This window comes from Cryptomeria japonica, chromosome 10, assembly GCF_030272615.1.
Source record: "Cryptomeria japonica chromosome 10, Sugi_1.0, whole genome shotgun sequence".
NCBI classification, from domain to species: domain Eukaryota; kingdom Viridiplantae; phylum Streptophyta; class Pinopsida; order Cupressales; family Cupressaceae; genus Cryptomeria; species Cryptomeria japonica.
The window spans coordinates 853235251-853260543 of NC_081414.1; the positions used below are offsets into that span (position 1 = coordinate 853235251).

The window sequence follows — 25293 nt, forward strand, 5'->3', positions numbered from 1 at the left end:
CACATAACACCTTGTCCTTATACCTCCCAATGGTAAAATCCACCCATGCTTGCTCATTAACTAGGACATGTTGGCCTTTGTTCAACCAAGTGACTCTATAAGGGTTGTTGTGAGGTATCCTTTGCAATTTGAGTTTACTCACTACCTCTTCTGACACAATGTTGTCTGTTGACCCTAAATCAATGATCACTTTGCAAACTTTGTCCATAATCTTGCATTTGATCCTAAATAAGGACCTTCTTTGGCTTGGCTCTTCTCTGAATAGATATTTGATCAAAGTTCTCCTTATCATCAAGTTGTCACCTACCTCTGACTCTAAGGCAACCTCTAAAGTCTTGTTTCTTGAAGACTCTTCTTGAAGATAGTTCACTCTTCTTTCACCACCATGTGATGATGATCCCTTCTCTGGACACCTATATGTTGGATGACCAAGTTGGTTTCAATGGTAACACTTCATTTTTGCAAAGTATGAGGAACCTCTACCTTGGCCACTAGATCTTCCTCTATTGAATCCTCCTCTATTGGTCCCACTCTCTTTCTGCTTAGTGAGTTTAGACTCACCTTATGTCCTTTGTTTAGAACTTCTTCCTCCAAAGCCTCCCCTATGGCCTCTATTGTCTTTTCCTCTACCTCTACCCCTATTGCTGCTTGAGTCATGTCTTCTTTTCAGTTTTTCCTCCACCTTAAGGGCAAGTTGATAGGTTTGATGGACTATTTTTGGGCTCATTAGACTGACTTCTTCTTAGATGTTTCACCATAGACCATTTAGGTACCTAGCAACTTTGAGACTCTCTTCTTCTGCTGCATGAGATCTAAGGCTAAGTTTGTGAAACTCCTCCATATAACTACTGACATCAAGGTATTTTTGTCTTAAGTTTTGTCTTTTTCTATGGATTTTCACTTCATAGTCATCGGGGAGATAGACTTCTTTGATTTTGACTCACATCCCTTTCCAAGAAGAGATGGGTTCTTTTCCCATTTTCTTCCTCTCATCTTGCACAAATATCCACTATGTGAGAGCATCTCCTCTCATCCTTGACTTGGCTACCTTGACTCTTTGGGCTTCAATTATGCCTTCACATTCGAAATGGTTCTTCACGCCTTCTATCCATTCTAGGACCACTTCTGCCTCCATATTTCTAGAGAACAATGGCAATCCTTCTAGTGATTTACCACTTAAGGCCTTCAATGCCTTCAGGAAAGGTTCTTGGTCTAGGACAGGGTCAGGTTCAAGTAATTTTTCAATATTTGACACTTCTTTGCCCTTCCCTTTTGCTCCTTCAACCTTTACCAACACTTCATCTGCCTTGGTTTCAATCTCACCAAGCTTACTCTCCAATTCTAGCAACTTCTCCTTCAGGAATCTATTTTCTTCCTCCTGATCATCCTCTTTCTTTGCCAACTCTACATTTGTCACCATGTTCTTTTCTCCTACATATTCCATTGAGGACATCTACTCACCTAGCCCAAATCTTATAGGCTCTGATACCAATTTGATGGGGTTCACCTAGTTTGCTAACACTTCACCTAGTTGGTGTTGCTCAATTCCACCAACTCTCCAGGCCTAGTTGGACTCCAGACCTCCAAGTCCTTCTCAATGTCTTCTAGGTCTTGCTTCTTATCCATTTCAAGGTGTTTTCTTGAAGTGTTTTAGCTAGGAATGCTACCAACTGTTAATGCTTCCCATGTGCTCATTATGGCTGTCTTGGCTTCAACTTGTCAAATTGACCTCCTACTATTGTGAGTTGATGCAGAGGTGTGGAGGTGGCTTCTAACATGTTTTGAATAGTCTTTGGGTCTATTTAAGGTTTTCAACCATTTCCCTTCTTACTGATTACACCAGTTTACCTAAAAAAAGGGCTACAAGGAATTAGCCCTATTAGGCCTCCAAAATCCGGTTTTCTAGGGCTTGAGAGAAAATGGTCCAAAAGAACCCATAGAAAGTTTGGATTTTCTTCAAAGACTCACCTAACCTCAAGCAATTTTTGTGTTTTTGGTTCCTTATCCCACCGGACAATGCCCTAACCCAAAAATGAGGGTTTTTAAGGGTTTCTAGGCCTTCTAACTGGTAGTGTTTGGGAAACAAATGACATTGTCAAGGCTTCTCCTTGCACAGTAAACTCGGTATGGACACCTTGGACCCCTCCAAAAGGTTATTTTGTGATCTTGCATTCACCCCTGCACTTTACACTCCAAATTCACCTTGTCTCCTCTAGCCGGGTTGCTCCTAGACTCGCCTAGAACAAGGTGACAGACATATTAAACTACATCTCTAGAACTTGTCCCTGCATATATATATTATAAAAGTGGTTTTCTTCCATTTCCCAACAAGGTGTGATGGTAGCACGGAGGGAATTCATGGGGAAACCATTTTACACTAAACTACTATATACAAGCCAAATCTGGTTGTTTGCAAACCAAAACAAGAAAACACCAATACAACTTATCTGCAAAACTTGAAATGAAACCAAATACTCTATAACACACCAAGGAAACTCAATCCATTTATAGATCAATGGATTCAATCCATTTGTATTCACAAAATGAGCAAATAAAGCCAAAATGTTGTCAAATAGTCCGAAAATGAGTAGTTTTAGATTGTTGAACTTACAAAAATAAGACTCTAACCTTGGTAACCATGCAAGAGAGGGTTCTTATAGTATTCCCCACATGTGGAGTCATTCTATGGCATTGGGCAATCCCTATCTCCATCACTAATCAATTTAGGACAAAAGTTGTCATGAGAACTTTTTGCAACTTTGCACTTTTTGCATTTTTGGCCTTCTCAACCTATGAGACCTATTCTAAGTCATCACTAATGACTTTTCAAGCTTTTCTAAGACTAATTTAACCCTCCCTAATGCTTATACCAAGTTTTGACATTTTTGACCATCAAGAAGGTCAACTACCTACTCAAACCACTACTTATGCACAAAATGCAAACCTAGGAAGAACTAACTCAATCTAGGCCTACATTTTACTCATCTTACTCACTTTTGGACCCTCCTGGAGTCCTTATTTACTACCTGACTTGGATAGGGTCAGTACAAGCCAAAATTGAAAAAAAACTAATAGCCTAAGTCCTAGGTGCTTCGGCACCAACCATATGACCCTTGAGGACACAATATGACCCCTTAGGATAATATGATGTCTTAAGGGGTCATATGGTGTCCAAAGAGGTCATATGGTGTTATAACTATATGCGAGAAAAGCGGGTCGATAGAACTCAATATGTGAAAAATGGATCTCTATGGAGCCTTACTCACACACCCACAGGACTTCTTGGTGCAAGCTATAGAGTCATGAAGCATGGCTCAACTTCCCAAGGTTGTTTCCATGGTTCTCTATCTTGCACGGTCCCTCAAACCAATGTTTTTTCTCTCAAATCACTAAGCAATATGGTTTAAGGATAGAAAATGCAAGAATGAGGGATGCTTTTGCTGACTTTTAATATGAGATGCATACTAAGCTATGCATGATGATACAAATGCAATAAACTAGCTATAAGATGAAAAGGTTAGCAAACAAGACTATCCTAGCATACTATTTAGTTCATGATTTTAGCTAAATGATAAGGAACATACTCTTAAATTGCATATTTAGATTAATTCCTATTTAAAAAGAGGCTAAATGATGAGCATATAAAATATGAAAGCTTGAATGGATTTGAGTATAACTGAGATGCTAAAGTCTTGGATCTCTCCAAAATGGACGAATGAGAGCTCTATTTATAGTAAAAACAGGGCAACGGATGGCCAGGATTGAAAGAGATAATCAAGGGCCAAGTTTGAAAGTTGGGAATCCATGTTTGCAATTGGTACCAATGAAATGGTGACAATTGTCAACATAAGGTTGGTTGAGAGGAGGTGTAAGAAGCATTAAATTCTTGAGAAGACCTCATGGTTACCTTAAGGGTTAAGGGTTAAAGTTAGGTTAAGGTTATCCATTGGATGAAGCTTTTACCCAAAGGATAAACTCTTGTGCAAAGGTTTATGGATAACCATGGTCAAAGCAATAAATGCTTGATGAGACCCTTGGGTTAGATGGAGGTTGAGTTTATGGAAATTCTTTAACCATGTAAGAGGGTTTGAGTTAACCATTAATGGTTATGAATACTTTAGGGATAACTTTGTAAGAGTCCTTCCAAATTTGGGGGCATTCAACAAGTTAGCTTGTTGAATGAATAAAGACTTTAATTCATTTTGAAGACTTTACTCCAAATTTGAGAAGTGACCTCCTCAAATTTAGGGGAAAGGGATAATGGATGGGTTTGGGTTAATTAATTACGATTAGAAGAATCTAGAAGAGGTTAGAAAGAGGGTTATGTATGCAAGTGGGAGGTGTAGGATTTTGCAAGTGGGTGAGGGAAAATAGGTTTTAATTGAATTTAATTCAATTTGGTTGCAATTAAATAAATTAGATTTATTTAATTTAGGATAACTATTTTAATTAAATTTGAATTTAATTAAAAAGTGGACAGGGGCTTTAATTGAATAAAATGAATTATCCTATTAAATGGTATAGTGAATTTAATTGAGCAATTTACTTAATTAAATAGAGGAATGTGGGTAATTTAATTAAATTAGATTTAATTAAACAGAGAAATGAACATAAAATATTCATTTAGGAATATGGTCATTTTTATATGTCTACATTTTGCTTCTCTTTGAAGTGACGTGTGTGCACATGTTATTTCAAAGAAAATGATGTCGTTGCGATTTTACGATCGATGTTGTTTTTATGATTTTTATGATTTTTATGTCATGCCCCAGATTTGATGTGTGATGCCCCAGATTCAATAAATGATGGTGATAATGCCCCATCAGGAGATGAATCAATATTTTGAAAAATTTGATTTCATTTGATGATTTGTGTTTGCGGCACAAGATTTTGGCTAGGTGAAACTTTGAAATTGATTCATCTCCTGATAATTGACATTTTTTAGGGTAGGAGGGAGACCGCGAGCAAATTACGTGCTCATTGCCTTAACCGTAATTTCATTTTTCTCCTATAAAAGGGGAAAAGTGCTTTGATTTGTTTCATTTGTGCTTTGTTGACTTTTGAGAAAGAGATTTTGGAGAGAAGTCAAAATGTCTAGTCTTTATTCTACGCATCATTTTGAGTACGTTCGGAGGCATCGGAGGCCTACTGCGTATGGTCCATCAGTAGGTCAATGCTTTTGACCCATTTTTTAATTTTCATTTGATCATTTTTAGTCCATTTTTTATTTTTGAAATTCGGTTTTAACGTTTAGCACATAGGAGTCCTAGGTTAGCGCATACAAAAAATTAGGTAGCGCATAGGGTAGCTTTTTAGGGTAGCGTTCAAAAATAAATAGGGTAGCGCATATAAATTTTAGGCTAGCACATGGTCTCAGATTAGCGCATGATGAAAATAGGGTAGCGCGTCAGGATAAAAGGGTAGTGCATAGGTTAGACCTAGCGCATAGGGTACGCAGGGGGTTGCATGGGTAGGGGGATTTAACGTGTAGGTGAGACCTAGTGCATAGGGTCAAATAGGTAGCGCTAGCATGGGATAGGTTAGCGCATAAGTTAGTTTTAGCGCCTAGGGTAGGTTGGGTGGCGCATGGAGGAAAAAGAATAGCGCATAGAGCTAGTCTAGTGCATAAGGGAGACACAATAGCATGTGGAGAAAATAGCGTAGCGCATGGGTACATTTTAGTGCACAACCAAGTTTTTGTAGCACATGGGCCGGGTTTTGCAAGAGTTAGTAATTTTTGAATGTGAAAAATTACATAGGAAGAAGGTTAGTTTTGCCTAGGGGATGGATTTTTTTCACTTGCTCGATCTTTTGATCATTTTTTTTTTTTTAAATGTGTCCAATATGAGTGTTGATATAACTTGATTTAAGTTGTGATTTGTTTCAAGTTATTGATGTAGATATGAATGTGTTGTTTTGATCAAACCATGATTTGTTTTTGCACTGTGTTTCAAGTTCATTGTGTGGAGCCTGATTTGTGTTACAAGCTGATATGGGTTGGAAACTTGAGTTGTTTTACAAGCTGATATGGGTTGGAAACTTGAGTTCTTTTACAAGTTTTGATATGGGTGGGAAAATTGAGTTGTTTTACAAGTTTATGTGATGTGGAGACTTGAGTTGTTTTACAAGTTGATATGGAATGATATGATGTTGAACTTGATTTAGATGAGCAAATTGTTTCATGTTTTTTATGTGAATTTGATTTTGATATCTTTGTTTTGATGTGGAAACTAATATTGAACTCATTTTGTTTTTTGATAGGAGCGATTAGGAGTGGTACAGTCATGGGGCACTGATTCCACAGTTGGCATAGACTGACCTAGATGTGATTGATAGATGCGGGTTATTATCCTTGCTAGACATGCCACGGTTCACTATGAACTGGGGTCTACTGACAACGCTTGTTGAGAGGTGGCATAGTGACACAAACACCTGTCACTTTGCTACAGGTGAGATGATAGTCACTCTAGAGGACTGTTATAGGATCTTACGAATTCTAGTAGCAAGTGCTTTATTTCCCTATGAGCAGACAGAGGAGGGTGGTACTAAGGCACTGCGACACATTTTTCATGATGAGACGGTATGTGGGTATGAGATCCCGTGGCAGGAGTTCCTGGATTTAGATTATGCCCCCCTCCTGTCAGTACTAGCAGGGTTTATCGATGGATTCCTTTGTCCTGATCGTAGGTCAAAGGGATTTCCTATGGGTTGGGGATTGGTTCTGGAGGAGATGGTGACCCAAGGCTATAGGTTCACTTGGGGATTAGCCATGTTAGCCCACTTGTATAGGGACCTGCATGAGGTGGTGTATCTGGGTTACGATAGTTTGTCGGCTGGCATGACACTTTTATAGGTATGGTGCTGGGAGCACATTCTGGTAGCAAGACCACTGGTAGATAGAGATAGGCCTGCTAGGTGGGCATATACTTATGGTTATAGGGGTCTAGTTGTCTAGCGTAAACTGGGCAAACTAGAGCATTGGAGGAAGGTCTTGGATGACATAGATATGGTCGTCTGGCGACCGTATACAGATTGCGAGGTCTAGGCAGAGGATGGGCTGGAGATGCTGTTTGTATTTATGAGCCTGTTTTTGATAGGGTGAACGCTCTTTGTGATAGAGAGATTCTAGGTGGGTAGGGTACTGAGCCAGTATGGTCGGCAGCAGGGTATACCATAGGGGACCTACTTGTATGCATGGCATAGACAGGATGTACCTGATTAGGATCCCACTATTGATAGTGGGGTAGCTATAGAGGAGTTCTTAAGCTTAGCAGCTCAGATATGGGACTATGCTCCCGAGGTACTTGACACAGGGATGACCCATGAGTTTGTGGGTTTGTTCGTAGCACGTTCTATTGCCAGGATATTAGATCCTAAGGAGATGCGGCCAGCCTTTGACGATGATAAGGAGGATGTTGGGGGAGATGGCGATGATGGGGATGATGGAGGCAGAGATGGACGACGGGGGAGAGGATATCAGGGGACAAGAGGAGACAGGGGTAGGGATGAGAGAGGTCGAGTGGAGAGAGCAGTTCAGTGAGCTATGATGGACAGGGGGAGAGGAGGGCTGGCTATTGGAGCAAGGGAGGAGGGGAGAGTGGGAGAGGTGATGGAAGCGGTGGGAGGGACAGATGAGTGGAGGTGGCCAACACAAAGGAGGAGGACTGATGAGTTTCCTCCACCAGCACCTAGGACAAGTAGAGGGATAGAGGGTACCCCTTCACAGGTGCCCCTACGGGTCTGAGTCCTGACGCATGTGGAGGATCTACAGATTAGGACCCTACAGTTGATAGTTCAGCAGCTATAGGCATAGGTATTAGCATAGCAGCGTCTGATCACTCAGCTGATGCTAGAGCGAGACACGGAGATGCAGTAGCGCGGTCGGGCGGAGGAGCTGGTAGTGAGCATTCAGAGAGTGGTAGGAGGAGGCCCGATGAGAGATATCATGAGGGAGTTGTCCTTGAGAGTGAGGGTGGTGGAGTATTATAGATGCCATTATGAGGATGCCGTGCCCAGGGAGTGTAGAGTACAGAGCTTTATGCAGGTGAGATCGAGTCGATCTTGAGATACGGGGACACAGTCAGAGAGCAGAGGCATGACAAGGCCTTCGAGATAGGATCCTCCTGGAGATCTAGGAGCTGGGACATCAGCTGCGAGACCATCCCCCTCAGGAGATAGTCATACCTGAGAGACGATGCCTCTATTGTATTTTTAGATCATTGTTTTGCTTGTACTGGGCACAAACATGACAGATTTTGTACATTTTGATCATTTTTGAGATATATATATATATATATATATGGCACCATTGTCTTTGATCATGTGATGTGTTATATGGATGCAAGTTCTATGTGCTCTTTCTTTACTTTATGATGTATGCTTTGATATGCTGTGAGATGTATCTTGAAAATGAGATGTATGATAATGATAATGATGTGAGATCTATCTTGAAAATGAGATGTATGATAATGATAATGATGTGAGATGTATCTTGAAAATGAGATGTATGATTTGATAACGATGTGAGATGTATCTTGAAAATGAGATGTATGATAATGATAATGACGTGAGATGTATCTTGAAAATGAGATGTATGATGATGATAATGATGTGAGATGTATCTTGAAAATGAGATGTATGATATGATAATGATGTGAGGTGTATCTTGAAAATGAGATGTATGATGTGATAATGATGTGAGATGTATCTTGAAAATGAGATGTATGATAATGATAATGATGTGAGATGTATCCTGAAAATGAGATGTATGATGTGATATGCAAAATGATATGCAGCTACTTTTAAAATGATATGCACCCATGTTAAAATGATATGCAACTATGTTAAAATGATATGCAATTATGTTAAAATGATATGCAATTATGTTTTTGAAGCATCCTCATTCTGCATTTGTCATCCTAATATAACCATATGTTATTTGCTTTCGAGATAAGTATCATCATTGAGCATTGATTTGTTTGGGATATGTTGAAAATTTATACAAGCATAATGGTATAACTGAACCATAATGACCTGAGAAAAATTTACATGATGTTTAATTTTGCAAGATAGCACAAGCGTCAAGGTATAATTGAACCAGGATGACCAGAGTGCAGATTCCGTATAGACAGACAAGATTAAACCATTTGTATGCATAAAGTGGCATCATGTCTTCAATGATACTTGATGTATCACGTCTCGAGACAAGTATTTACACAGTACAAATGATCCCTTCCCAGACAGAAGACTAAGAAAATATTGGAGTTTCTCCATGATCTCTTGCTATGAAGTATTCAGTGAGAAAATGCAGAGAATCCAATAATTTAAAAAGTTTAAATGCAAAAATAGTCAAGATTTTATGCGATAATGCAACATTTAATACTTCAGAAAATCATCCATCTTTGGTATTTCTGTGATTCTTTGTTTTGTTTTGCGATGAAGTGTAGTTTTGGTCATTGGATGTGATGTTTCTGAGTTTTGTAAATAGTTTTGATGTCTTGAATATGTTGCAAGTTTTGACGATTTATTGCCCCTGGCTGAGTGCACCTTGTGATGTGGATACGTATAGTGATTTCTAAGCCATGGTGGAATGCAGTAAGAGGATATATGGATAGACCAGGATAGTGACTATGCTAAGTATGTCCTAAATGGATATTTGCTAAGTGTCAGGCGATGGCCGATAGTACTTTACTGCAAGTTTATAGATGTAGATGGAGGAGTTGTTCTTTCACAATAGCGCCTGTTACCAAGTTTTCACCAGTTGTTTTATTGTACCTTTTTATTTGCTTTTTCTGGATTTTTTTTTTTTTTTGCTTGTTTTTGCTTTTTCCATGCATTAGACTACTCAAGTGTAGTATTTCTTCAAATGAATGCTGTTAGTTGGTTCTTCGAGCACATCTCCTTTTGAGGTTGTGAGTTGATAGGCACCTAATCCATAGACTGATATGATGACATAGGGACCCAACCAGTTAGGTTCAAACTTCCCTTTCTTTTCTTGATCTTGTTGATTTCTTAGATTTTCTTTGAGGACTAGGTCACCAATCTTGAAATTGTGAGGGATGACCTTGTAATTGTAGCTTCTACACATGCATTGCTGATATGCTTTTAGATGAGTGTAAGCATGCTGACGTCTTTCATCTAATAGTTCCAGTTCTTGTAGTCGGCTAACCCAATACTCTTCATCTAGAATTAGGCCTTTTAGAGATACTCTGAGAGACAAAATTTATACCTCCAGTGGTAAAATAGCTTCTAATCCATAGACCAATGAGAAAGGTGTGGCTCCTATAGGTGTACAGATGCTAGTTCTATATGCCCAAAGTGCTAGATTGAGTTGGATATACCAATCTTTGCCTGCATCATTTACTATTTTCTTGAGAATCTTTAGTATTGTTTTGTTGGATGCTTCTGCTTGACCATTCCCTTAGGGGTAGTATGGTGTAGAGAACCGATGTTGTATTTTGAATTGTTCACATAGTTCTCAGACATCTTGGTTTTTGAATGGTCATCCATTATCGGTGATGATGGAATTTGGAATACCATATCTGTAGATCAGATAGTTTAGGATAAAGGATGCAATTTGCTTTCTAGTTATTATGGTCATGGGGACTGCTTCTATCCACTTTGTAAAGTATTATGTTGCAGTTATAATGAACTTGTGTCCATTTGAAGATGAAGGATGAATTTTTCCAACCAAGTCTAACCCCCATTGACAAAAGGGCCAGGATGTTGTAAATGGCTGCAGTTCCTGTGCTGGTGCATGTATTAGATTGCCATGGATTTGGCATTTAGGACACTTCTTGGCGAAGTGGTAAGAATCTTTCTCCATTGTAGGCCAGTAGTATCCCATCCTTAGAAGCTTTTTGGCAAGAGTAGTCCCACTTGAATGTGTTCCAAAAATACCTTCGTGAAGCTCGTGTAAAGCATAATCAAATTCATTTTGATCAAGGCAACGAAGAAGAGTACCACCTAGACCTCGATGGTACAAAGTATCAGTAGTAAGGGTATACCTAGAGTGGCTTGTTGGATAAAATTATGTTTTTGGTTACGAGATTGGTCAATGGGTAAGATGTTGTTCTTTAGATAATCATATATCAGTCCATATAAAGGAGAATCCGAACCAATTAAGGCATAGACGACATGGGATTCAGAGTGGTCATAGGCTAGGGAGAATAGTTGCTCGACTAGGAACTCGTAACGACTCTGTTGTTCTGGAATTTGTAGTAATGAAGTGATAGTAGCCATGGCATCAACTGCTTTGTTGTTCAAGCTTGGTATCTGCTTGAAGGTGATGTGTACAAAATATTGTTTGAAGTCATCCACCATTCATTTGTAGGGTAGTAGCTTGTCATCCTTTGTTTGATAGTCGTTGTTGATTTGATTGATGACTAGTTGTGAATATCCATAGACCATTAACTCTGTGATTTTCCATTCTACTGCCATTTTGATGCCTATAACCAATGCCTCATATTCACCCACATTATTTGTGCATGGGAACACAAGCTGATATGATCTTTGTATAGTTTGTCCTTCAGGAGTGATGAATAGAATGCTAGCACCTGAACCATGTTGAGTGTAGGATCCATCAAAGTATAGAGTCCATTATGTGGTAGAAATAGCAAGAACGTCCCTATCCGAAAATTCAATCTTCATAGTTTGTTTTCCTGGTAGCAATGCTTCAGCTAGTTGATCTATAATTGCTTGTCCCTTGATGGCCCTTCATTTTCTGTATTGGATGTCAAATTCACTGAGAATCATGACCCATTTAGCCAATCATCCAGTAAGAGTTGCCTTGCTGAGTAGATATTTGAGAGGATCAATTTTTGCTACTAGCTTAATTGTGTGTGCTAGCATATAATGTCGAAACTTTTGAGATGTGAAGACCACTGTTAGACAAGACTTCTCAATGGATGTATAGTTGAGTTCATAGCCATTCAATGTCCTGCTGATGTAGTATATGGCTCGTTCCTTTCCTTGTTGATCTTCTTGTGACAATAGTGCCCCCAGTGATATATCTATTGTTGAGATATATGAAAAAAGGGGCTTTCCTGTGACTAGTGGTACTAGAACTGGTGGATTCATCAGATACTGTTTGATTTGATAAAAAGATTCTACACACTTGGCCTCCCATCTGAAAGGTACATTCTTATGGAGCAAATGATTGAATGGTAGACTTTTATTAGCTAGTTGAGGAATGAATCGCCTAATTGATTAGAGTCATCCTTGTAGAGATCTAAGTTGACTGATATTCTTTGGTGGTGGCATTTCCATAATGGCTTGTACCTTTGCTGGATCCACTTCAATACCTTTAGCTGAGACAATGTAGCCCAATAACTTTCCTGATGTGACCCCAAAGACACACTTCTTAGGGTTGAGCTGAACTTGGAATTTCTCCAATCAATCAAAGATCTATGTTAGGATGCTGAGATGTTCTGCTCTGGTGAATGATTTAGCTAGAAGATCATCCACATAGTCTTCCATGAATGTGTGCATCATGTCATGAAAGATTGTTGTCATTGCTCTTTGATAAGTAGCCCCTACATTCTTTAAGCCAAAAGGCATAACATTCCAACAGTACATTCCCCAAGGACAGGTGAACGCTATTTTATCTTGATCTTCTAGGGCTATTTTTATCTGCTTATAGCCTGAAAAACCATCCATTAGTGAAAGCATTGCATGGCCTGCTGTGAGGTCTACAATTATGTTGATACTGGGTAGAGGAAAGTCATCTTTTGGGCAAGCTTTGTTGACATCTCTGAAATCAGTGCAGATTCTGATACTGCCATCTAGTTTTGATACTGGCACTATGTTGGAGATCCATTCTGCATAGTCGATTGGTCGGATGAATCCGACATCTAATAAGTTCTTTAGTTTAGCTTTGACCATGAGTGCCACCTGTGGATTCATCTTTCATAGCTTTTGTTTGACTAGCTTAACTCCTGGAGAGATGGACAAGTGATGCATGATTAAGTGTGGATCAACTCTGGGAATATCGGCATATGACCAAGAAAAGTTAATTTTCTTTTCTTTAAAAAACTGATAAATGTCAATCTTTCCTCCTCTATTATAGATTCTGCAAGGTGTATGTTTTTTATTGCTTCTATGGTACCAATGTTGATTGATTGAGTGGGCTCAATCAATATGGGTGATCGCTCATGAAAGTGTTCTGGAAGAGAATCAAGTCTCCCATATTTAGGTGCCTTGAAAAGGTTTTCACCCTCAAATCCGTCTTTTATTTTTACTTTTTTTTAATCTAGAGCTGCCATTGAGTAGTTTTCAACATCAGATCTTTTATTTGGTTCATTTTTGCAACTCAGAGACTTGGCACTCCTTGGTTTGTAGACATCATTACTTTGTTCACTGGTAGAGCCTGTTTCTAGGTTAACGATACATAGGTGATGGATAATAGATTCATCGTCTGGGAAAATTGGTATATCATGTATTTCGGGTTCGTCCCAATCAATGAGGTTAGGAAAGACAAGCGGTAAGGAATCATTTAGTGGATCAAGTTCTGCTACTGTAAGTGTCAAGATAGAGGTTTCATTGTGATTGGTTTTGGTAGAGAAGCCAAGGATTTCATTGAGGTCTTCGATGGTATTATCTTCCATATAGACTTGTTCATAATGTTTTTGTTCACTTTCTTTAGCGTCATAGATATTCTACAGTCCAAATTCAAGAGGTCTATCTTCTGGGTTATGCTCTTCCTAAGAAAGGGATATGGCACTAGTATTGTTAGTGATATCTACAGTAGAATTTGAGTAGGTACCCCATTCATACTCATTGGAATCAGTTTCTGAGGCATCATCCCAGATTCTATCAGTGTTGTAAATATGTATGTTGTATGGTGAAAATAGATCTTTGATGATGGATACCATTTTGATAGTCTTTGTTGATTCGGTGTCGGATCCTGCTTCTACCTTTTGTATTTGTTCATAGACTATGCCTCCTTGGGGAGGAACAATGGTATCAAGAGATGATATTATCAGTTCTTAAGATATTGGTGTTTGAATATGAGCTACTGCTATAGATATGGCCTTCTTGTGGCTAAGAAGCTTTTCCTGATGTAACTTCTATTCTTGACGTTCATGTGCCTTGCGAATTGTTTCTGCTGACTCAAATAGTGCTTCCTACCAGGATTCTTCTTTGTACTTCTTCTTTACTTTACATTGAGGTTTTGGAGTTATGCGTGGTGTCTTTCTTAATAGGAAAATGAGTTTACAACCCAATCCTATTTTGTCTCTACTGGGCTGTGAAGGAAGATCTATGGGTTTAGTGACTCCTTCTTTACATTTTCCAATAGGTCCTTTACCGTCATATCCCATTTGCTGCATGATTAAGTAGCCCTTTCCATATAGGTGTGTTGGTAGAACTATGTCCAGAGCAGCTACTCTATTATCTTCTTTCTCATCTTTGTATAACCAGCTAAGAATGTCCTTATCTTCTAATTCATGTGCTAGAGTGCCCAATTGGAGGAAGGTACCATCAAATTTGGTGATGGGTTGAGTTACTAGATGCGTTGATGTAGTAGGCAATCCATGAGATCTAGGTGATGTTGGTAATTTGGCCAAACACATGGGTTCCAAAGAGTACTCTCCCATACCTTGTTCTTTGATTTGCATTTTTTGTTTGAAATCTCCTGGTAATGATTCAGGCTTTGCTGTCTATAGATCTAATATTGAGGATCTCTATTTTTCCCTATTATGGGGAACCAAACTATCTTGGGCTGCCCCCATTGCATTACAATGTTGAAATGGATTGTGATCAGCAGATAGGGAGATCTCTTGCCCATTATAGGGAAATTTGACACACTGGTGATACATAGAAGGAACTGCTTGCATTTCATGTATCCAGGGTCAACCTAATAAAAAATTGTAGGTGAGGTCTATGTCTAAGACCTAACACATAGCATCTTTTTGTACTAGTCCAACTTGAATGGGTATCATCACGGTTCCTTTAGATGACCTTTCCTCATCATCATATGCCTTTATGGTAATCTTTTTACGAGGATCAATAGACTCTTCTGAGAAGCCTAATGCATGGATAAGCTTTAAAGTACATATATTAAGTCTAGCTCCTCCATCTATTAAGACTCTTTTTACTCAATGTTTATAAATGATGACTTCAATATGGAGAGGAGTTTTATGCAGATGACTCAAGGAAGTATTATCATGCTCTGAGAAGGTGAGATTATGAGGCCCTGTCATATGGGCGACCATGGCTTGAAATTTGTCTACATCCAGATCTTGAGGTACATTTGTTTCCAAGAGCGCTTGTTCCAATATGTTTTTGTTTTTGGGTGACAGTTTCAGCAATTCTAGTATAGATATCTGAGCCGGAGTTTTGCGTAGTTGGCTAACCAAATCATATTAGATCTTTGGTGTAGTGGTTGTAGGCGTGGTATGTCCTTTCAAGACATATTTTTGAGTTTTGGTTGTGACATTAACAGATTCATGATCATGTTGGTCTTGAATGGTGATGACATTTACCTGATGGTCTTCAGCTGATATGTGATTGATGGTGTTATTGTAGATGTGGTTGATACGAGCTCCACATGTATCATTCAAGGTTGAAGCTCCATCTTTGTTATAATTTGGAAGAGGATTTTTAAAGGCTCTGTGGTCACCATTTGTTTTGAGACCATCTACTGTTAAGTCACCTCGATCAATCATGTCTTGAACAATGTTTTTCAATCTCATGCAATCGTTTGTCCGATGACCCTTGTTATGATGAAAATCATAATAGTGTGAATCATTCCACCAAGGTGGTTTGATTTGGAGTTCATAGTTGTTGATTGCAGGCAAAGAGAGACTCTTGTTTGCCAGAAGCTCTTTGAGTGCTGATTCTAGTGATTGCCACAATGGTGTGAAGACACGCTTTTGGAAATTGTTAGTGATGTCGCGCAAATTGTTATTAGGTCCTTGATTCATGGTTTTGTTCTGAGTATCATTGGTGTTATTTGTGTTGGGTTGTCCTTGATTGGTGTTTGGTGCATATGTGTTATCATTTGGATTAGCACCTTTAGGATTTTTCATAGCCTAAGGATTTCCAAATAATGTGAGCACTGGTTGCTTAGATTTTGGATCATGTGATTCATTGTTTCCTTTGTTTTTGTTTCGAGTCCAGAATCGAGACTTGTCCAAGTTGCTGTTGTTTTGGTTATTGTAGTTTGATGAATTTTTTCCTTCTTTGAAGAATTTGAGCGTTCCCTTTTTGACACATGCTTCCTCTACTTGAATGCCATTTTCAATCAATTTAGCAAAAGATGGTATGCATTGGAGTTTGAACTTGTAACTCATCTCACCATTCAATTTGTCAATGAAGATTTCCATTTTCTCCTTTTCAGGAATATCTCGAGGATATCGTGATACCATACGTTGCCAGTGTTGAAGGAATATCATGAATGTTTCGTTGTTCTTTTGTTTGGTGTTGCAGATGTCTAGCATGGTTATAGCATGTTGAATGTTGTAAAAGTATTGTGTTATGAACTTCTTAACCAATTCATCAAACGATCTGACAGGTGGTGTAATTTTGGATAACCATTCCATTGTTTGCCCTCCCAAGCTTCTTGGGAATAACCTCATTAGATAGGTGTCATCATGAGAAAACTCAAGACTCATGGTATAGAATTCTTCGACATGATCACGGGGATCGCTTTTCCCATCGTACTTGTCAAATTTAGGTACGTCTGAGTTTGGAGGAAAAGGGATCATGTGCAATCTTCTGTCAAAAGGATAAGGATAAATCTTGTTTAATGAGTACCGCACTATTGTCCCTTGGTGCATGTCTTGCATTTGTCTTTGTAACATTTGCATTTGTTGAGTAAGGGCAACCAAAGGCACATTGTTTTGCTGAGGGAAAGGTTCTTCCCTTGTGTTGATCCTGGGTTGAAATGGTGTATGGAATGGTATGTTTTGCTTGGGAATGTATTGTCTTGGTGTATGTTTCTCCAACATGTTTTGATCTGGGATGTTTTATCTTGGAGTATGTTGTTCTAGTACGTTTTGATCAGGGATATCTTGTTCAGGGTCACGTGCTTCCCTTTCTTGTTGTCGTTCTTGATATTTGTAATGTTGAGGTCATGTTCTAAACACATCTATGTCAAGGTTTTTAGGGAGTTTTACTCCTTTACTTGTGAGCATGAGCAAATATTTTTCTTTGTCATTTTCCATGAGCCTTTCTACAAGCTTTTGGAATGAAGCGCTTTCCTGACATTCTTGAAGAAGCTCTTCATAAATTTCAATATCTTCTAGGTGTGGACCTTCAAAAGGATTTGACAACCATCAATTCATACTGGACTCTGCTTGTGCCTCGCTTTGTTGGTTTTGTTGAGAGCGAGTAACAGGCATTTTAGTAGAAACTTTCAATGACGAAGGGGACAAAATCCTCTTCGATATGTTGCTCGGGGGTTGGTGGTTCAAGTCAGGCTATGTTATAAGTGATACACTTGTCAGGAAAGAATGTCGGATTGATCCTTCCTCCATAGTTTATGATTTGCTTAAAAGCAGATTTTTGACAATATGCCCTAGTCTTTAAAGGCTCTTTGTCAAATTCGTTGGATTTGTTTTGGATATAACATTTGACGTGATGAAGGAATACTCGATGAGATTTGAAGAGTTGACAATTGATGTATAAAAACTTGTTTCTCTTGATGAATTTGGAAAAACTAGGTTGTTGTTTCTTCAACGTGATGTTACAATAAAGATTCTTTCTTCTCAGAATATGGGGATTAGTCATGCATAAGTGATCAATGGTTTCCTTCGATTTGTTTTGGATTTAGTTGATCTTGTTTTGAAAATTCAAGTTTTACTCTATCAAAGTGAAGGTTTAGATGCCCCTTCATGACAAAGCGTGTCAAATGATATGGATAAAAGTCTCTCAATATGGAAACTTGATTTGACAACCTGAAATTTTTAAACAAGTGTTTTTGAGATGAAATCCATGAGATGGTAAAGGATTCTTTTGATAATTGTGATGAGGTTTCTGGATTTTGATAGGATAGATATGTTTTATCATGTGATCAGTTTTGGATTTTTACAACATTTGTTTTGACACAAACTTTGCTCAAGAAATAGCTCTTAAAGCTTTGTTTTCGCTACTCTGCTATGATGAAAAATGATGCTAATGAAAAGGGGCTTCTGAAGATGTTTTCAAAATTTTCAAAATTCCTCACTATTTTGCCTCCTGTCTTTTTGTTTTTGGTCATGCGCTAAAACAGAGACAAGATGCGCTGATAAATTTACTTCACGTGCTAAAAGAATGACCACACGTGCTAGGCTTCCCCTAGCCACGTGCTAAAGTTTTGACTGTTAAAATTTTGTTTTTTGTCTATTTTGAAAGGCTATGCGCTAGTATGAGTCTGTGACACACTAACTGTTAAACCCTACGCGCTAAAGTTTGGCTTTCATGCACTAAGTTGATGCTTCAACACGCTAGGCTATTTTCTTGATGCGCTAATTGTTTAACACTGTTTTGGAATTTGGATAAAACACTATTGTTTTGATCAGACACGCTAACTTGAAGCTTGGATGTGCTAACAGAAATACCCTACGCGCTAAGCAGCTGTTCACACGTGCTAATTTGCCCTGATTTTTCCTTTGGTTGGTTTTTTTGTAATTTTCAGATTTGATTGTGAGTTTTTCAGCTTTGATGGATGATTTTCTGAATTAGTAAATGCAAGCACAACACAAAGAGGACAACCATTTTTGCCTAATCTAACAAAAAGTGTATGTTCTACAAGGATGTATTCAAATCCCCAATGTTTTAATAGGTTTGGATACTAATTATACACACCAAGAAGACTCTTTATTCAAAGGTCATAAATAACATCATAGCCCACTAGTGTCGATACTCCGTCAGCTCAAATAGCCGTGTCACCCCCTAGAGGGTGCCCTTTTTTTCGCCTTTTGCCAGAAATTAACCCAAAGTGAATTGCTTCACAATTGAGTAGTTATCTTGGGAGATATATGGTGAGTAATCTTGGGGGCAGATTCTTCCCCACCCTTGCACTATGATGTTATAAATGTTTGGTTACTGACTCAGCTCAAGGTTTCTATTTCTATGGTTCGTAATCAGGCTTCTTGTTCGGCCGTCAGTGATAAACTCCCTCAGGAGGCTTCCCAACCTTTAGAACAAAGGCTTTATGTATCTCAAGGATACTGGGGGAAGGCTAATCACTGTGCGCAACCATTGAAAAGAACTTTCGTCACTTTCCACTTTTGATTATAGTGGGTTGGAACACTTGGCGTCAAAGTCATTCCCCACTTAGGTCGTTCCCTTCACACCAGCCATAAATGGCTTTAAGAGTTGATTCCAACTCCTCAGGAAGGTAGGCCTGCTAAAGGATATATTGCTTGAAGTAAAGAAAGCTTTTAAGAGTGGTCTAGATTTTTGATCACCTAGTTAAGGGGAGAGCATATTCCTTCCACTTTTGAGACAAGGCAAACAATTTTTCTTTTTAGCCTTTCAAGATAAATGATTTGCTAACCTCTATTGGGAGATGTTGCTCCAAGAAAGCATGGTGTTAATTTTATTTCCCCAAATCATTGATTATTTAATCAAGGAAATAATCGAGTCAACAAAGAAAAAGGTTCGATTTGGTCAACAAAAGAAAAAATGGTAAACAAAAGCGGAATAACTTCCCTCTTTGATTGCAACAAAATTTTTGAAAATGAATCCTTTTATACACCAAAGGATGTTGAGGTTCTTTTTATAGCTATTTTTGCAAAAAAGGAATGTTTGTCTGGTTCTTTTAAAGCCCAAAAATAGATTTTCTCCTATGAAAGTAAGAAATGTTCTATTTAGTGATTCTTTTTATAGCCCAAAGGAAACAAGTGAGTTCAATTTTTAAGAATAGAAGAAGTTTAAAATTTTAAACTAACTAAACTAAGTTAGTGAAAATCCTAACTATCTTAATATTTTTAAAATTTAAGCTCCCATCTACAACAGATTTGTTAGAATCCTACAAGAAACCAAGTTGAAAATGTTAGATGGTTGGTAGACTTAGATTTTAAAACTTTGATTTCTGTCTGTTTTCGATATGCTACAAAACAAACTGTACGCACTACAAAATATCCGTGATGCGCTAAAAGAAAGTGGTGATGCACTACACTATTTTCGGGATGCGCTACTCTGTGTTTTGGAAGCGCTATTCTATTTTTCTCCCGTGCCGAGACCTACAGGAAAAGTTTAGTATTCTGATGCGCTAATACATAGACTTTACATGCTAGATGATGGACCCAATGCGCTAAACAGTGAACTGGATGCACAAGGCTGTTGACCAGATGCGCTAGGGAATGATTCCCATGCGCTGATTCTCATTTTTCGTAGACCTGCAAAAGTGGCTATATTTCAAAACCAATTTGATATATGGGGTAATGCCCCATGGTGGGTGCTAGAAATGTATGCGGGAAAAGCGAGTCGATAGAACTCAATATGTGAAAAATAGAGCTCTATGGAGCCTTGCTCACACACCCATAGGACTTCTTGGTGCAAGCTATAGAGTCATGAAGCATGGCTCAGCTTCCCAAGGTTGGTTCCATGGTTCTCTATCTTGCACGGTCCCTCAAACCAATGTTTTTTCTCTCAGATCACTAAGCAAAATGGTTTAGGGATAGGAAATGCAAGAACGAGGGATGCTTTTGTTGATTTTTAATATGAGATGCATCCTAAGCTATGCATGATGATATAAATGCAATAAACTAGCTATAAGATGACAAGGTTAGCAAACAAGACTATCCTAGCATACTATGTTAGTTCATGATTACAGCTAAATGATAAGGAACATACTCTTAAATTGCATATTTAGATTAATTCCTATTTAAAAAGAGGCTAAATGATGAGCATATAAAATATGAAAGCTTGAATGGATTTGAGTATAACTGAGATGCTAAAGTCTTGGATCTCTCCAAAATGGAGGAATGAGAGCTCTATTTATAGCAAAAACAGGAAAATGGATGGCCAGGATTGAAAGAGATAATCAAGGGCCAAGTTTGAAAGTTGGGAATCCATGTTTGCAATTGGCACCAATGAAATGGTGACAATTGTCAACATAAGGTTGGTTGAGAGGAGGTGTAAGAAGCATTAAATTCTTGAGAAGACCTCATGGTTACCCTAGGGGTTAAGGGTTAAGGTTAGGTTAAGGTTATCCATTGGATAAAGCTTTTACCCAAAGGATAAACTCTTGTGCAAAGGTTTAAGGATAACCATGGTCAAAGCAATAAATGCTTGATGAGACCCTTGGGTTAGATGAAGGTTGAGTTTATGGAAATTCTTTAACCATATAAGAGGGTTTGAGTTAACCATTAATGGTTACGAAGACTTTGGGGATAACTTTGTAAGAGTCCTTCCAAATTTGGGGGCATTCAACAAGTTAGCTTGTTGAATGAATAAAGACTTTAATGCATTTTGAAGACTTTACTCCAAATTTGAGAAGTGACCTCCTCAAATTTAGGGGAAAGGGATAATGGATGGGTTTGGGTTAATTAATTAGAATGAGAAGAATCTAGAAGAGGTTAGAAAGAGTGTTATGTATGCAAGTGGGAGGTGTAGGATTTTGCAAGTGGGTGAGGGAAAATAGGTTTTAATTGAATTTAATTCAATTTGGTTGCAATTAAATAAATTAGATTTATTTAATTCAGGATAACTATTTTAATTAAATTTGAATTTAATTAAAAAGTGGATAGGGGCTTCAATTGAATAAAATGAGTTATCCTATTAAATGGTATAGTGAATTTAATTGAGCAATTTACTTAATTAAATAAAGGAATGCGAGTAATTTAATTAAATTGGATTTAATTAAACAGAGAAATGAACATAAAATATTTATTTAAGAATATGGTCATTTTTATATGTCTACAATAATACATGTGTAACCCCTTAGGACTCTATATAACTCATAATGACACCATATGACCCCTTAGGACCCCATATGACCCCTAAAAAAATAATATGACCCTTTTGGACACCATATGAGCCCTTAGGACACCATATGACCCCTTTTAACAACCTAGTACATGAAATGACCGCTCAGGACACCATATGATCCCTTAGTACAATGTGATGGATCCTAATGGTCATATGGTGTCTTAAGGGGACATATGGTCTTCTAACACATGTGTGGCCCCTTAGAAGCCCATATGACCCCTAACGACACCAGAGGAACCCTTAGGACACCATATGACCCCTTTAACATCGTAGTGCACGACATGAGCCCTTAGGACACCATATGACCTTTTAAGACACCATATGACCCCTTAGAACAACATGATGTCTTAAGAAGTCATATGGTCTCCAAAAGGTTCATATACCGTTCTAACACATGTGTAGCCCCTTCGAACCCCATATGACTGCTAATAACACAATATGACCCCTTAAGACCCCATAGACCTATAACTACACCATATGACCCTTTTAGACACCATATGACCTCTTTTAACATCCTAGTACATGATATGACCCCTTAGGACACCATATAACCTCTTAGGACAATATGATGTCCTAAGGGGTCATATGGTGTCATGGGGGTCATATGGTGTTCTAGCACATGTGTGGCCCCTTAGTTACCCTTATGACCCCTAACGATACCAGATGACCCCTAAGGACACCATACAACTTCTCTAAACACCATATGACCCCTTTTAATATCCTAGTACACGATATGACCCTTAGGACACCGTATGAATCCTTAGGACAATATGATGTCGTAATGGGCCATATCATGTCCTAAGGGGTCATATGGTGTTCTAACACATGTGTGGCCCCTTAGGACCCCATATGACCCCTAACGACACCATATGACCCCTTATGATATCATATGATGTTTTAATAGGTCATATGGTGTCCTAAGTGATCATATGGTTTTCTAACACATGTGTGGCCCCTTATGACCCCATATGACCCCTAACAACACCATATGACCCCTTACAACACCATATGACTCATTGGTTCACCATATAAACCCTTAGGACATTATGATGTCCTAAGGGATCATATGGTGTTCTAATGGATCATATGGTGTTCTAATACATGTGTGGATCCTTAGGATCTTATATGACCCCTAACTATACCATATGACCCATTAGGACACCATACGACCCCTTTGGGCAATATGATGTCCTAAGGGATCATATGGTGTTCTAACAAATGTGTGGTCTCTTAGGACCCCATATGACCCTTAACGAACCCATATGACCCCTGAAGGCACCATATGACCCATAACGACATCATATTACCCCTTAGGACACTATATGACACTCAAGACACCATATCACCCATTAGGACATCATATGGTATCCTAAGGGTTCATATAGTGTCTTGAAGGGTCATATAGTGTCGTTAAGGGTCATATGGGGTCCTAAGGGGCCACACATGTTTTAGAACACCATATGACCCCTTAGGAAGTCATATGGTGTCCTTGGGGCTCATATGGTGTCTCAAGATGTCATGTCATGTACTAGGATGTTAAAAGAGGTCATATGGTATTTTGAGGGGTCATATAGTGTTGTTTGGTGTCATATGGTGTCCTAAGGGGTCATATGGTGTTGTTAGGGGTCATATGGGATCTTAAAGGGTCATATGGTGTCATTAGGGCTCAAATGGGGTCCTAAGGGGTCATATGGTGTCATTAGGGGTAATATGGGGTCGTAAGGGGCCACACTTGTGTTAGAACACCATATGAACCCTTAGGATGTCATATGGTGTCCTAAGAGGTCATATGTTATCCTAAGGGGTCATTTTGTGTACTAGGATGTTAAAAGGGGTCATATGGTGTCATTAGGGGTCATATGGTGTCCTAATGGGTGATATGGTGCCCCGGGGGCTCATATAGTGTCCTAAGCGGTCATATGGTGTCGTTAAGGATCATATGGTGTCTTGAGCAGTCATATGGGGTATTAAGGAGCCACACATGTGTTATAAAACCATATGAACCATTAAGAAATCATATTGTCTTAAGGGGTCATATGGTATCCTTAGGGGTCATGATGTGTGCTTGGATGTTAAAAGGGGTCATATGGTGTCCTAAGGGGTCATATAGTGTCCCAAGGGGTCATATGGTGTCCTGAGGGGTCATATATAGTCCTAAGGTGTCATATGGTGTCTTAAGGGGCCACACATGTGTTAAAACATTATATGACTCCTTAGGACATCATATTGTCCTAAGGGTTGATAGGGTCTTTTAAGGTGTCATATGGTGTCCTATGGGTCCATGTCATGTACTAGGATGTTAAAAGAGGTCATATGGTGTCTTGAGGAGTCATATGGTGTCCTAAGGGGTCATATAGTATTGTTAGGGGTCAAATGGGGTCCTAAAGGGCCACACATGTGTTAGAACACCATATGACCCCTTTAGACACCATATGACCCTGTAGGACTTCATATTATCCTAAATGGTTATATGGTGTCCTAAGGGTTCATATGGTGTCTTAAGGGGTCATGTCATGCACTAGGATGTTAAAATGGGTCATATGGTGTCCCAAGGGGCCATATAGTTACCTAAGGGGTCATATGGTGTTCTTAGGGGTCATATAGTGTCTTAAGGGGTCATTTTGTCATTATGACTCATATGGTGTCGTTAGGGGTGAAATGGGGTCCTAAGGGGGACATGTGTTAGAACACCATATGACCTCTTAGGACACCATATGACCCATTAGGACATCATATGGTCCTAAGGGGTTATATGGTGTCCTAAGGGGTCATGTGGGGTCCTAAGGGGCCACACATGTGTTAGAACACCATATGAACCCCTAGGGTGTCATATGGTGTCCTTAGGGCTCATATTGTGTCCTAAGGGGTCATGTCGTACATACTAGGATGTTAAAAAGGGTCATATGGTGTCCTGAGGGGTCATATAGGATCCTAAGGGGCCACACGTGTTATAACACCATATGACCTCTTAAGACACCATATGATCCCTTAAGACATCATATTGTCCTAAGGGGTCATATGTTGAACATTGAGAGGGGAGGATGAATCAGGGTTATGCAATTTAAAAACTTATTAATCTGATTCTTAAACCATCACATGCATAAGAAAGAAATTAAAGTGCAAAAACATAAAGCAATCAACAACACAACCATAACACCAATATTTTTACGTGGAAACCTGGAAAGGTAAAAACCATGGTGGGATTTGAAATCACAATATTATTATACTATGGCCAGAACTATGATATGCACTTGCATTTAGGCACACTACATAGAGCTCACTACTCAATTACATAAGAGGGCAACAACCTTGGAGGACTCATTATCCTACAAATGAGATACAAGAGTAATTATAGTGTCTAAAATGGAATATAGC

General features: G+C 38.8%; 1 pseudogene; it reads left to right on the forward strand.

Moving 5' to 3' along the window:
• Positions 1–7546: 7546 nt before the first annotated feature.
• The window catches only part of LOC131859342 (probable serine/threonine-protein kinase PBL22), a 71341-nt pseudogene continuing 53594 nt past the window's right edge, over positions 7547–25293 (forward strand).